At 40.6% G+C, this 14,924-nt stretch overlaps 1 protein-coding gene across 1 annotated transcript in view; it reads left to right on the top strand.

The window, feature by feature from the left end:
• Positions 1-14,924, top strand: part of LTV1 (LTV1 ribosome biogenesis factor) — a 388,845-nt gene that overhangs the window by 272,159 nt on the left and 101,762 nt on the right. The window lies entirely within an intron of this gene.

Raw genomic sequence — 14,924 nt, 5'->3', positions numbered from 1 at the left:
GAAAAAATCATTTATCTTATTGGCAGTTTAGTAGTGGATTATCATTTTGTGTGTGTATGTATGTATAATGCACACACAAATATATTACATGTACAAGTATCAGTATGCATGTAATGTATTTTAGCAATAACCTACGACAGGGTGTAGGCATCCTAAAATTTACACCTGGTTGGCTTCACCCTCCAAATCAAACAACACCAACTTTGGTAAATCCTGTGAAACCCTCATCCAGTTAAAGGGTTATTGATGTTATATAATGACATTACTTGAAGAAGAAGTTGCTTACCTTTCTTAAATAGGGTCTTTGTGTAATGCTCCCCATGAATTTTCTGATGTGCGTGAGCTAAACAATGTACCGCATATGTGTGTACTGACAATTGATATGACAACTTTAAAGACATTCAATTTATTTTATGGCTCCTATTCAAATATGTTAAATTAGTGTGTGCAGATGTATCTACACTTGCACATGTAGTATGCAATATGTGGATGGGAACATCACAGATGGCATTCTAATCAAATGTATTCACTGATTGTTTGACACACTGAACGGAATGCATTTTGAAAACAGAGTGGGAGACGGGTATTCTGTGAGATACTAGGTATTTGATAATGTTTCCCTTATCTCCAGTTTTTGCCGTCTCTGAATTAGTATATTTAATTTAGCAGATGTATGGGGTACTGTGTGTCCCCTTGTAAAAAAAAAACAAAAAAAACACTTCAAGTATGCCTTTTGTCAGTTTATTTGGTTGGTGTTTGTTCAGCAAGTGTTACATTCGGTGCTGTCTTAGTTACCAATATATACATACACAGATGTGTAGATCCTGGTATCATCTGTCTTGAGAATATAGATGTTAATGCAGTAATAACACTTGTAGTTGTGTCTTCAAATCTGATTATTTTGAGGTACTTTGAAGAGTAATGTATACATGAGCTATTGACTTCTTTGAACTAGAAGAAATTTTTGCCCCCTTGCTCCACAAATGTTTGGGTATTGAGTATGCTAATGTTTCTTCCTTTGGGCTTACATTCCTGGATAATGCGTACATCTCTTGTTCTTTCTTTGCACTTCATTTTCCAGATATGATTCATGAGTCTATTCTAGTGTTTAGAGCAAAAACAAAAAACGTACAAATGGTTGAATGAAGCACAGCTGAATATTGCATAAAACTTTTTAATCGTAAGGTAAACACTTTCACCACTCAACTAGTGGCTTCATCATAAAAGATTAGAACAATACAACAGTATTATTTATACTCATTTGAAACATCATAATTCGTTAAATCCGAAAGAGGTGATAAAAACAGCCCCTCACAAGCCAAGCTATCACATTCAATGTTACCCACATAATCACTACAGCAAGGATTATCCCAGTTAAATCGACAGTCCCTCTTAAGCAATAAACATTAAGTAAAACACTATAGCAAAGGAAAAACGTCAGTATACATAAAACATAATAAGCAAACATAGCGATAACAAATATAACGTAATAGCAATGGCTACTATAATGTTCTAACAGTTGAGCATACTGTATATAAAAATGACACTAATGAATCTTATAAAATAAAGTACGCTTAGACTCTCATGAGCATACCATGAAAGTGTAACTACCCTAAAAAACATTTAAGCAGGCACACTAAAGTGAAGCAGAGCTCCTGATTCATGCAAAAGGAATCAAACTGCTCAAAAGCACAAATGCATGTGTACTTATGAAAAACATGTAAAAAAATCTTAAAACCAAATATGAAGTTGCAGCATTAATAGTCAAAACATTGTTAGGACTTAAAATATAATCCTACATTTGCACTCACATGCAATAACTCGTATTTAGATCCTATGTATATTTATACTAAAGATATAAAAATCAAGTATAAAATATATATAGCATCACATGATCAAGATGTTTTAACCTAAAACACTGTCTTACATTAAACACTTACCTACAATAGTAATATGTCACTTATTATATAACATGTATGAATAATCTAAGGACATTATCAGCTCCTAGGAAACCCTCTGGCCTCAAGTACCGGCTTGATGAATACCTTCCCATTCAAACCGTATCCTCTATTTGCCCTGAGCTTAAGTATTCATCTAAGCTCTCTACTCTCTATCCTATTCCTCACATTACCCAGTCTGTCCCCTGTATCAATACATTCAGTAGCCATGTACAAAAATTCATGGCCAACACCATTCTCTTGAACATATCTAGACAATGCACTTGGGGAATCCTTAGCCTTAATACTATTAATATGTTCTCTAATCCTTTCTCTGAACATGTGACTAGTCGTCCCAACATAAAAGTGCGAACAACAATCGCATTGCATTAAATATACAATATTCCTAGTGGTGCAATTCACTTTCACCTTAAACTTTTATTTTTTGCCTGTAGCTTGATGTGTAAATATATCATCATGCCTTATATACTTACAATAGTTACATTTTCCACAAGGTCATTTCCCCACTCAACATCTCCAGCAATGTCCATAGGGTAGCACAGCATACTTTTCAAAGCATTTACGATTCTTAAACTGAAAGCGTGGGATATCCCCACCATTCTTTTTATCTTATCATCCATCATCAGATGCTCAAGTCTGTTCTGAGCTAGTACAAAATGGAACAAAATACACTGACCCTTCTGACATTGCCAACATCTTGGCTGACAGGTTCAGTGCAAATCCCCCCCCCCCCCCCTCACCATTTACAGGGCCTATTACCGTTCCAGGGGATTGTGTAAGTCCAGTTATTACTGATACATTGGTTAACAAGGCTCTATCTAAAGCTAAAAACACTGCCTCAGTGGGACCAGATGGTGTCCCAGGCTGTGTCATACGCGAGCTCCAAAAGGAATTAACCCTGCATCTTAATACCCTGTTCAGTCTCAGCCTCTCCACAGGATATGTGCCCATAAAATGGTGCACGACAACGGTGGTCCCACTACACAAGGGTGGGGCCACAACTGACCCTGGGAACTACCGACCAATAAGCCTGACAAGTCTGATCTGTAAGGCTATGGAGTGAATCATTGTGGAACTCATAAATGGTGAGATTGGGAACTTCCAGTCGCTGGGCCCCACACAGTTTGGCTTCATCAAGGGCAGATGATGCCTCCTGAACCTGGTGGATTTCTTTGAGACAGTTACTCAGGCTATAGATAAGGGAAAGGAGGTACACACTGCTTACCATGACCTTGCTAAAGCATTTGACACCATTCCCCATTCAGGTATTATTGATAAGCTCACCAGCTTGGGCATAAACCCTTACGTCACAAGATGGATCGCAAACTGGCTCTCAGACAGATCCCATAAAGTAAGAGTAGCGGGATCTATGTCCGAATCCAGACCAGTAACGAGTTGTGTGTCTCCTGTCCTGGGGCCCCTCCTGTTTGGCATATACTTCTCAAAAGTACAGGCAAGCAAGGAAGGGCTGTGGCTGACTAAGTTTGTGGACAACTGCAAACTGGGTGCTATAATAGAGTCTCCGGCTGACATGGATATCCTCCAGAAGGGCCTAAATGAGAGTGATGCATGGTGTCAAAGCCATGGTCTCAAGCTAAATGCAAAAAAAGCGTAGTAATCCCCTTTGGAAAAAAGAGTACCCGCAAACTACAACATAGGAGGTAATCCCCTGAAATCTGAAGAAGAAATAAGGGATCTAGGGACCCAAGTAGATAGTCAGCTTTCCTTTGATAACCTTGTTGCCAAAGTGGTTAGAAAATCCTATGTGACCCATCTGATCACGAAAGGGTTTGCATAAAGATCTAAGGATGTAATGGTGCCCCTCTACTCTTCCCTCATCAGACCCATTATTGAATACAATGCACCAATTGGAATGTACCTGGCTAGACATCTACAGCAGCTGGAGAGACCACAGAGGTACCTAACCAAGAGGATTACTGGCTTCAAACAGTTGCCCTATGCAGCACGATTGAAAAAGCTAAGACTGTTCTCTGTTGCATACCGCTTTCTCAGAGGCGATCTCTGTCTAACGTACAGAGCCATGTCCAACCCAGAATTGTTGAACATGCTTCATCGTAGCAAAACCAAATCTACTTGAGCTACATGCTCTAGGGATATAAACCTCAACACAACAATGAATAGAACATGCTGGAGGGATAGATTCCCTTCGCTTAGACTTCCCTTACTATGGAACAGGGTCCCGATCTACATAAGACAGAGCCCCTCACTATCACTCTTCAAGAGGAACCTTGATGAGTGGATGGGTAACAGAAAGCTCACATCGGGGATCACACCAGCAGCACTACTAGATAGGGGCCAGGGGTACTAGCTGCTAGTACAAGGGTCTAGGGAACTACTAAAGGGGCTGTGAATACCGCACAACATGGCTGGACTAATATATGCCTTTGGGCAGATAGCCCAGTACCAACCTATGAACCTATTAAGAGGGGCCAGTGTTTTTCAAACACCATCTTAATTCTGTTCACATCACTTGTATATGACGTAGGTATATTAACTAGGCACATGGATTGTACCTATATATCATCCTTCAACATAACATTCCCATCACCTCAGAAATAAGGCTTCACCCTACATCCTGTCAATGTAGTAACCTGTTCCATTAGTTGGGAGACCTCTCTGTTATAACCACTTGCTTGTAAATCCTCATTTAATATCATCCTTGAGCTGCACATACCTTGCCCCTTCACAGCTTTGGTAAAGGCTCTTCTAGGATGCATGCTTGTTCTATGGAGGAAGTCATTCATATGACATTGCTTCCTACAGAGACTTGTACTTAACATTCTATCCTCTAATCTCTTAACTTGTACATCCATGTAATCCATTTGCATGTCAGAATGTCTAAAGGTAAACTTAAGGAATCTGGTACTATTATGAAGGCGATATATAAATTCATCTAATGATGCAGGGGTGCCGGCCCAAACAATAAAAATATCTGAAAAACGACGATAAAACCTAACATTCTCCTAAAAAGCTCTAACTTAAATACTTCATACAATTCCCATTGGGCTAAGACGGCATTGGCGTAGCTATTGGCACAGGTGCCCATAGCTACGCCCTACCTGTGTAAAAAGTATTCCTTGTCAAAAACACATTGCTGTCCAGCACCACTTTCATGAACTTGCATAAAAGATCACCCAATTTCCCTGTATAATCACCATTGTTAAGCAAAGACCTCGTAAGATATTCTACACCCTCATCATTAGGAATGGTGGTGAAAAGCGGGACAACATCAAACGTAAACGATCTGTAATCTGCTTCCCTATCATGACTTCCAGCAAATAAATATAAATCTCGTAAAAAATTGTCCAGAATCCTTAAACACCACTGATGAGTTATCCAGAATCGGCCTTATATGTTTTTCCACAAAGATAGAGAGAGGCTCTGTGAGCCACCCCCTCCCTGCCACAATGGGCCTAAAGGGTGGCTTCACTGAGTCCTTATGTATCTTTGGTAACCCATGAAAGGTAGGTATAACAGGGTACTCAACAGTTGGATATTGCATAGATTCAAAAGTGATGATATAATTAATCAAACATTCATTTAATATGAAGTATATTTCCTCCTCACACACTCAACCTGACCAAAACTAATCTTTTCATACACTTTTCTATCTGTTAACATCCGTTTTATGGACGAGAAATAAAAATCTCTGTCCATAACCACTGTCCTACCCCCCCTTATCAGCTGGTCATATAACCAAAGACTCATCTGTATGCAGGTGCTAACAGCAGCCTGTTCAGGCCTAGTCAGATTAACACATCTCTTCCCCTGCTGCCGATCTGCCAACATATCATGTAACCCATCCTCACAAATCTTACTGAAAGCTTCCAAAATAGGATGATTAGCAGGGGTGAAACTACTGCATTTCTGATATAGATATGTATATATATATATGTATATATATATATATATATATATATATATATATATATATATATATATATATTACTGCAGTGGTGGTGCTGCGGTAGCGTTGTCGCCTCATAGCAAGACGTTGTCCCGTTCGATTCTCAGCTAAAGCGTCTTCTGTGTGGAGGCATACATGAATGGGATGTGCCTTCGTTGAAGGTTGTGCATCAGGGCTGGTAACCCAGTACGTAAAAATGCACTACCAATCATTAGCGGATTGGAGTTCCGCTGTGGCGACCCCTAGAAGTCAGTTTAAGCATTAATATTCCTAATAAATATTTTTAAATCAATAATAGTATCAGGTAAATCTGCCACTTATGCAGGAATAAATGAGAGTCCTTTATTCAGGACTGATACCATAGCCCCAGTCAATGTTTACTAGATGTATTCCAAACTAGTGATCTCTCACATTCCACATCTTCTCGATTGTGGGGTAATTCATGGACTTGGACTGCTCCTTTCTCTTCACTCTTCCTCGACTGATGTAATTCTCTCCCTCTCCCTTGTTGAATCGGTAGGGGGAACTGAGGAAGCACCTGTTGAGTATGCTGTGAATTGACCTTCCTTTTAACAACCTTATGAGCCATAGATATGTCCACATTACCTCCAGAATCATTGCTAGAATTCCCACAAGGCCCCAGTGGAGTATTGGTCACAATCTCACTGTTTTTCTGAACAGTCTCAACTTCCCTAGGCCTCTCCCTAGAGATTTCATCATTGCCCACTGGTTCTTGATTGGGCACATTAACACTGGACACATTCATATTCTTATTGCTCTCCATCTTCGGCTATGAAAAACCATGCCCTTGTTTAAAATCAGACAGGTCTCTTATTAAATTTCTTTCATTTCTGTGTTGCCAGTGTATTCTCATAGAGTGCAACACTTTCAGCTATATTACTAACTGCTCTGTCCACCAAAGACACTGGGGAAAGGTACCATACAATACATCTTTCAGTCTCTCAGTCTCAGCCGCATGTCTCTCTTCTTCAGCTATATAAACAAGTCATTCATAAGCTTAAGCTAACTCAAGGTAGTTTCCAAGTTAATATGTTCCCACCTGTTTAGGAGGTCGGGATAATGAGTCCCATACAGAGGCATCTTTAATACTCTCAGCCCACTTGGCACCACACGGATGTGTATACAGGCCTCGAAGTGGAGCCTCTGAAGTTGTAATCGCTTCAGTTTATAAAGTCCATCTTCCAAATTATTCAAACATGTTCTAAACTTACCTGTTAGCCAGTAGAACTAACCCACTTCTTCTGGATGGTGTTGCTGAGGTTGAAGGAACGGAAGAAGCCAGTGTTAATGTACATCAGGTTATCTGTGTGCGTGTGTGTGTAGATAAACATGCCAGCTGTAATTGTAGATATACCGCTCTTACTGTTTTATTTGACAGATTTAGTGAAAAGTGAAATAGCTGCACTAGCTGCATTTTTTTTCTTGGCCCAGAAGATGATTGCACAATCGGTGATTTGTTGCCATTCCTCTTAATGTTTTGCCTCAACAAGGTGAAACGAGATAGTACTTTTTTTTTTTTTTTTTTTATCTTCAAACTGCCACTTCTCTCTGTGTTTTAAGTTAGTCCTGGGGGCTGTGTGTTAGTTGGGACTTGTATGATTATAACTAACCAAAATTACATCAAAGACAGTGTAGTGATTGTGAGAATATTAAGTATTGTTATCTGTGCTAGCATGACTGGGTGACATTTTGTAAAAATTGTAAATTACCCTGTGCTACATATGCCAGCATGACGAGCTATAATTTTTTAAGTACGTTTGGTTTTTGATTATCACTCTGATTTATGCAAGATGTTTGAATGTGTCACAGTGTTCTTGCTGACCAAATGTACATGTTGTTTAAAAGAGAATTCTGAATGTAAGTTCTGCCAGAATCAGCTGAGCTAGATGTAATATTATTGTGTGTCAGAGATGAGAGAGAATAGAATCTTCAAAACTGTTTGTTTACTTTTTGGAGTCTGATATGAGAGAGTAGAATTCTTGTAGCAGCTTCCTGTTAATTTTAACAGTTTGCTATAAAAGCAGGTTCTGTGTTAGTTAATGTTCAGTAGTTGTGTAGTATTAGTTAATTTGTTCCCAGAATTATTCAGTGTTTGTAGATTAGTTGTTCCATTCACTGAGGACAGATAACAGCCTGGAGTGTGGGCATACTTTCATCATCTTTCCTTGCAGAAGTAAGAGTATAATCTTTCCTTGCTGAGTTATTTAGATTAGAAAAGGACAGTTAATATTCAGATAGTCAGAGAACTGACGCTAGTATGTTAGAGGTTTTCTAAAATTAGTGTGAAATCTATCCTGCAGTGTTTTTCTTACTTCCTGTGTGTGAAACTGTATTTATTGGAATAAGTTAAGTATTTGCATGTTTAACTCCTTTTATTTATTATTAAATATTTTACTACCTGCCATTGTGGCTGGTTATTTAGTGAATACTTGTAATAATTTGAATGTGTTTATGCTTATTAGGATAACACCAGGGCTACTCTGAAAAGCCTTACTACTTGGGATACATGCTCCCATTTGTATCAGTATCTTTTTTACTCAATATAATTGAACACCCCTTTTGGAAGGTATTGTGGTATCTGACTGGTGGCTGCCATTACCTTGTAATTTGCGCAAAGGAAGACAGCAGGTAAATCTGTGCCAGTGTTTCCCAAGAGTGTGTGTATGTGTGAATATCAGACATTTAAGAGTGAGTGTGTCAGATACTTCGAACTGGGACACAGTGCTCTGCAGTGGTTAGAGTGGAGACTCATTTGGTTACCTGAAGTGAAACATATAGTCCAATCCCAGGTTTGGAGTGTGTTCCCGATGGATGCTTAGGGGAAATTGTGTATTTATTTTCCTACTTTTTGTGACATTTCTTTACCAGATACAGTGGTGATGATTGAGGCTTCTTAGTTACTGTCCCAGGGTAAAGAGGGATTGTCACATATTGATGGCCATGGTGGGATTTTAATTGAGCTTTAGTAGCCTATGGGAAGTTGTCACTGAGGTGTTCACTTCTGACAGCCACAAGGTAAGCATATAGAGTTTCATTGTCGGAACAGTTCTTTTCATTTTTTAGTCAGTTTAGTCAGGGTCAGCAGGCAAAGATGTCAGCAGAGGATTATAGCAAGCTAGTAAGGAACCAGTTGGCCAAGGTGTGTGAAGCCAAATGACTGGTGCATGCAAACCTGACTAAGGAAGCAATGATCTTAGCCTTAGCGGCAGACACAGAGCAGACCAGCAGCTCAGAGGATATCCAGTTTGGCGTTTGTATAGGCAACCTTCCGAGACAGGACAATTCACCTTTTCCTCAGAGTACCTGAAAATCCATCTGGAGTTAGAGACTTGAACTAGAAGTCAGATGTTTGAAGGCTGAGGAGAGAGAAGCAGAGTCAGAATGAACTGGAGACCAAGCATTTGGAGATGCAAGCTGAAGAAAATGAGAGGCAGAGACTGCACGAAAAGGAGCTTCTAACAGTTCAACAGGGTCATGGAGGTAATGGGGAAGGGAATGACCGAACCCCAGAAGCCATAAAGGTCAGTAAACTTTTTCCTCAGTACAGGAAGGAAGATGGCTTTGGTAGTTTTATTTATACATTTGAGAGGATATGTAAACATTATACGGTTCCTGACCCCCTAACTCAATGCTAGAGCTGTTAATGCAATTGCTAAACTATCAGATATTGAATTGTGATGGCATAAACAAATGTTTACTTGATTGTTTTAAGTTAACCTCTGAAATGTATAGAAAACAAATTTGTGAACATAGGCACATGGCAGATGAAAGTGTATGTGATTACATTGATTAATTTAAGTTCTTTCTTCCACAGGTGGGTGAGTGGGTGTCGGGTCACCATTTATGAAGGGCTGGCAGACCTTTTGATGAGGGAACAAGCTCTCGGCACTTTGCCTGAGGACATGAGGATCTGCTTGGCAGACCGAGAGTGTAACTCTGCAAATGAGTTGGGAAGAAAAGGGGATCTGTACTTGGTAAGCAGGGCACCACTGCAAAAGAAAGGGATACCCAGTACTGCGCATGGATGTAAGGGAACCCATGGGGGCAGCCTAAACTACTCCAACAGAGTTCACCAGTGCCAGGGGAAGCCACTAGTTCAAGCATGGTCAAGATCAGGGATTAGATGTTTCAAATGTAATCAGAGGGACCGTGTAGACTACAGATGTCCATTGAAGCAAGCGGCGAAACAAAAGGTGAGGGAGCCAGCAAGTGGGAATGAGAGAATGTCAGTGGTAAGTTATCTGGAAACAACAGAGGTGCCAAACTATCACAAAACTGTATATCCTATCTTAGTGGATGGAAAACAGACCACTGATAAGAGAGACACAGCTTCTGATATAACCATTGTGTGGCCTGCAGTGGTTAAAGAAGAGCGGTACTTGCTTGGGCAGTCCACCCTAGTCAGAGCTTTGAGTGAGACCCCATTCCATATACCTTTGGCCAGGGTTCATCTTGACTGGGACGGTGGAAAGGGAACAAGCAGGTAGGTGTGTTTGAGGATATCCTTGCAGATGTCTTAATAGGGAATGATTTTGATAATGTAATATCTTGTCTGCATGCAGTTACATGCAGTCAAGCCTGGAGACAGGCATACAAGTCTGGTAGCCTGGGGGAGACCCAGACAGTTCTTGTACCTGAAGCTGGAGCTGGTGATGTGGTTACTTTAGAGAGGGAGTTACTTTGCAGCAGTGAGCCTGAAGGTAAACCACAGCTGCTAGTAGGTACTGGTATTCCTTTCGACATGGTGACTGCAAGGACAGAGGTGAGTGGTAATATTTAGGCTGGCAGTGAGGCATTGCTGTCAGAAGATACTAGGCTACCTATGGAAGGTAACCTTGGAAAGGTTACAAAGATATAGTTGAGGCAGGTTCAACTTTTGGATCCTACTTTATGAGAGTTGCAAGAGGTAGCTAAAGAAGCACCTGATGCTCAAGGAAAAGGGGGAGTCTGTATACCGGAACACAGGGTTACTGTACTGACTGGACCCCTGAGGGAGGGCTATAGATTGAGGTAATACAGCAGTTGGTAGTGCCCAGAGCCTACCATCTGGCACTTCTAGCCATAGCCCATGTGACATTCCTTTTGCAGGTCATATGGGCATAAAGCATACTAAGAGACATATTATGCAAAACTTTTATTGGCCAGGGATTGTAAAGGATATATCAGGGTATTGCAAGACCTGTGAGCAGTTCCAAAAGGTAGGCAAGACAGGAGACAAGGTCAAGGCTGTGTTGATGCCTTTGCCTGTAATTGAAGAGCCATTTCAGAGGGTAGCTATGGATATTTTGTGGCCTCTGAGTACTCTTAAGTTCCACAGGGAAGTAGTATATCCTTGTGGTAATAGATTATGCTACCATATACCCTGAGGCTGTGGCTCTGTCCTCTGTTGAGGCAGAGAACGTGACAAGTGCTTTGTTGGAAATTTTCAGAAGGGTAGATTTTCTGAGAGAGATACTGAATTACTGAGGTGTCAACTTTGTCAGACCTGCTGGCTTTTATGTGGAAGTGTTGTGGGGGTAAAGCATCTAAAAACGCCCCCTGCCATCTCCAAACTAATGTTCTTGTGGAGAGGTTAAACTCTATGCTACGGGCATTTGCATACCAGTTTAAAAGGGAGTGGGACAAATATTTGCCCCATTTACTATTTACATACAGAGTGGTACCGCAGGAATCTACAGGCTTTTCACCCTTTGAGTTGCTGTATGGGCATAAGGTGAGGGGGCCTTTAGATTTGATTATAAGTGGGAGGGTGAGTGTGAATCCCACAAGGAGTCTGTTGTGTTACATGTCCTAAACTTCAGGACAAGGCTTAGGAAGCTCATGGGTTTGGCCCAAGAGAACCTGGCAGTAGCCCAGTAGCAGAAATAGGTTTGGTATGACAGGAAGAGTCAAGCCTTGGAGTATACTGTGGGGCAACAGGTTGTGGTGCTCATTCCTGTCAGACACAGTAAGTTGCGGGGAGCTTGTGAGTGACCCTTCAAAGTGGTAAGTAAAATTAGTGATGTTAACTACATGGTAAACTTAGTAGGCAGGAGGCAGGGACATGAGGTGTACCATGTTAACATGATGAAACCATATCATGATAGGGAGGCCCTGATACTGAGCATTTGTGGTGGATGGCTGGAGGAGTCTGAGAGAGAGCTAGTGACTGGCTTTCTTAGTGAGGCTTGGACTGACGCATCTTGGGAGAGGTAGCAGTATTTCAGCGGCTGTACCCTGTTCAGGTTAAAGAAATACGAACAGTGTTACAGGAGTTTGGAGTTCACTGGGAAACCTGGGTACACCCACCTAGTGCATCACCATGTTGGATGTAGGACCCCAAAGGCCTATTAACCAAGCTCCTTATAGGGTGCATGAGTGAGTCAAACAGATTTTGGAGGAGGAGGTAAACGAGATGTTGGAGCTGGGAGTAATCCAGGAGTCCAGTAGTCCTTGGGCTTCCCCAGTAGTGTTTAGTACTGAAGAAGGATGGGAGTGTAAGATTCTGCATAGACTACAGAAAGTTAAATTGTTATACAGAGTCAGATGCATACCCCATGCCTAGAACAGGTGAAGCTTTAGAACAGCTAGACTAAGTATCTGACCAATGTTGGTCTCACCAAAGGATACTGGCAGGTGTCCTTCACTCCCATTGCTAAAGAGAGATCAGCTTTTGTAACACCTTTTGGATTATATGAGTTTAGAAGGATGCCCTTTGGGATGAAGAATGCTCCAGTAACCTTCTAGAGGCTAGTAGATCATATCTTAGTAGGAGCAGGAGACTGAGCTCTTGTTTATTTGGAAGATATTGCCATGTACAGTCATTTCTAGCAGGAGTACCTTAAGTATGTCAGGGAGATCCAAGGTAGATTAAAAAGGGAAGGGTTAATCTTTAAGCCTAGTAAGTGTCATGTGGGTTCGGCATAAGTCTGCTACCTAGGACAGAGAGTAGAGTGGTAAGATTAGACCAGAACCTGCTAAAGTGGGGGTTATTCAGGCGTGGCCTGTCCCTTTTACCAAAAAGCAGGTGAGAGCATTCCTAGGGGACAGCAGGGTACTATAGAAAATTTGTGCCCAACTATAGTACAATAGCTGCACCCCTTACTGACCTAACAAGGAAAAACAAGCCTGATAAAGTAGTGTGGACCACAGATTGTGAGCAGGCATCCCAAAAACTTAAAGAAGCTTTGGGAGGACCCCCTGTGTTAGCCAGTCCAGATTACAGCAAAGAATTTGTTGTGCAGTTGTATGTTTCAAATTATGGGGTGGGGTGTTGTACTCGGTCAAGTTTCCTCAGAGGGAGAAGAGCATCCCATGGTATATTTCAGCCATAGACTGCAACCCAGTGGAGAAAGAATGCCTAGCCATAGTATGGGCATTGCAGAAGCTTCAGACTTGCCTATATGGAAGAAAATCCATTGTGGTTACAGACCATAACCCTTTAACATGGAGTCTGTAAGCAAAATGCCAAGATACTGAGATGGAGCATAGGGTTAAAAGCATGTGACAGGACTTTGCAACACCATAGTGGGTTCAATAATGCTAATGCAGATGGACTGTCAAGAAGGGGTATGGGTTGATATATTTTCAAATGCACAAACTGCCAGCACTCATTCTTCAGTGAAATCTTCAATAAAAATTGTCATATAATCAAACTTCTTTATTAACTTGTACAACAAGCATTCCGGTGTCGGCTATTCAGCCTTCTTCAGTGCATTACATTAACACCCCCCCCACATACAATTTATTTACCCATAACTGCATCGTGATTGGCTGCAAAGATTAAGTCCTGGAGAAAATAACCTACCCAGTCTAATAATCCAGCCCTTCTCCTTTTTATATAGAGTAGAATGCCACCCACATTTATTATTTCTCTTCTGTGTGATCGACTGATACGTTTTCAGTCAGCCCAATTTTTATCAAGTGACAATTTTCCAGGGACACTTGAAAATCTAGCTTGAGACTTCAGAGGGGGGAGAAGCATGAGGATATTGGATATTACCTGTGCTAGCATGGCTGGCTGAAGTTTTGTAAATTGCCCTGTGTTATATATGCCAGCATGACTAGCTATAATTTTGTAAATACATTTGTCTTTTATCACTCTGATTTATGTAAGCTGTTTGAATGTCAGTGTTCTTCTTGCTCACCAAATGTATATTTTTTAATGAGAATTCTGAATGTATGTTATGCCAGAGTCAGCTGATCTAGATTTAATGTCATTGTGTGTCAGAGTTTAGAGAATAGAATCTTCACAACAACTGTTTGTTTACTTTTCGAAGTCTGATATGAGAGAGTAGAATTCTCATAGCAGTTTCCTGTTACTTTTAAAAATTTGCTATAAAAGCAGGTCCCGTGTCAGTTAATGTTCAGTAGTTGTGTAGTAGTAGTAGTGCAATTGTTCCCAGCGTTATTTAGTGTTTCCAGAGTAGTTATTCCAGTCGCTGAGGACAGACAGCAGCCTGGAGTGTGGGCATAATTCTTCATCTTGCTTTGCAGAAGTAAGTGTATAATTTTGCATTGTTCAGTTATTTAGATTAGATGGGGACAATTATTCTTAAAATAGTCAGGGGACTACAGCTAGTTAGTTAGAGATTTTCAATAATCAGTGTGAAATCTATCCTACAGTGTTGTTTTCATATTTCCTGTGTGTGAAACTCTTGTTTATTTGAATCAGTTATTCAGTATTTACATGTTTTAAATCCTTTTATTTATTTATTAAATATTTTACTACCTCTCATTTTGGCTGGTTATTTATTGAATACTTTTAATAACTTGAGAGTGTTTATGCTTACTGTGATAACACCAGGGCCACTCTGAAAAGCCTTACTGCTTGGTTACATGCTACCTTTTGTATCAATGTCTATTTTACCCAATATAATTGAGCACCCCTTTTGAAGGGCATTGTGGTGTCTGACTGGTGGCAGACATTACCTTCTTCTTTGGGCAAAAGAACACATCAGGTAAATCTACGCCAGTCTTTCCCAAGTGTGTGTGTGTGTGTGTGTGTGTGTGTGTGTGTGTGTGTGTGTCAGACTTAA

This window comes from Protopterus annectens, chromosome 1.part2 (genome assembly GCF_019279795.1).
Source record: "Protopterus annectens isolate FY-2018-M chromosome 1.part2, PAN1.0, whole genome shotgun sequence".
Taxonomy (NCBI): Eukaryota; Metazoa; Chordata; order Ceratodontiformes; family Protopteridae; genus Protopterus; species Protopterus annectens.
This window is presented reverse-complemented; position numbering and strand designations above follow the sequence as displayed.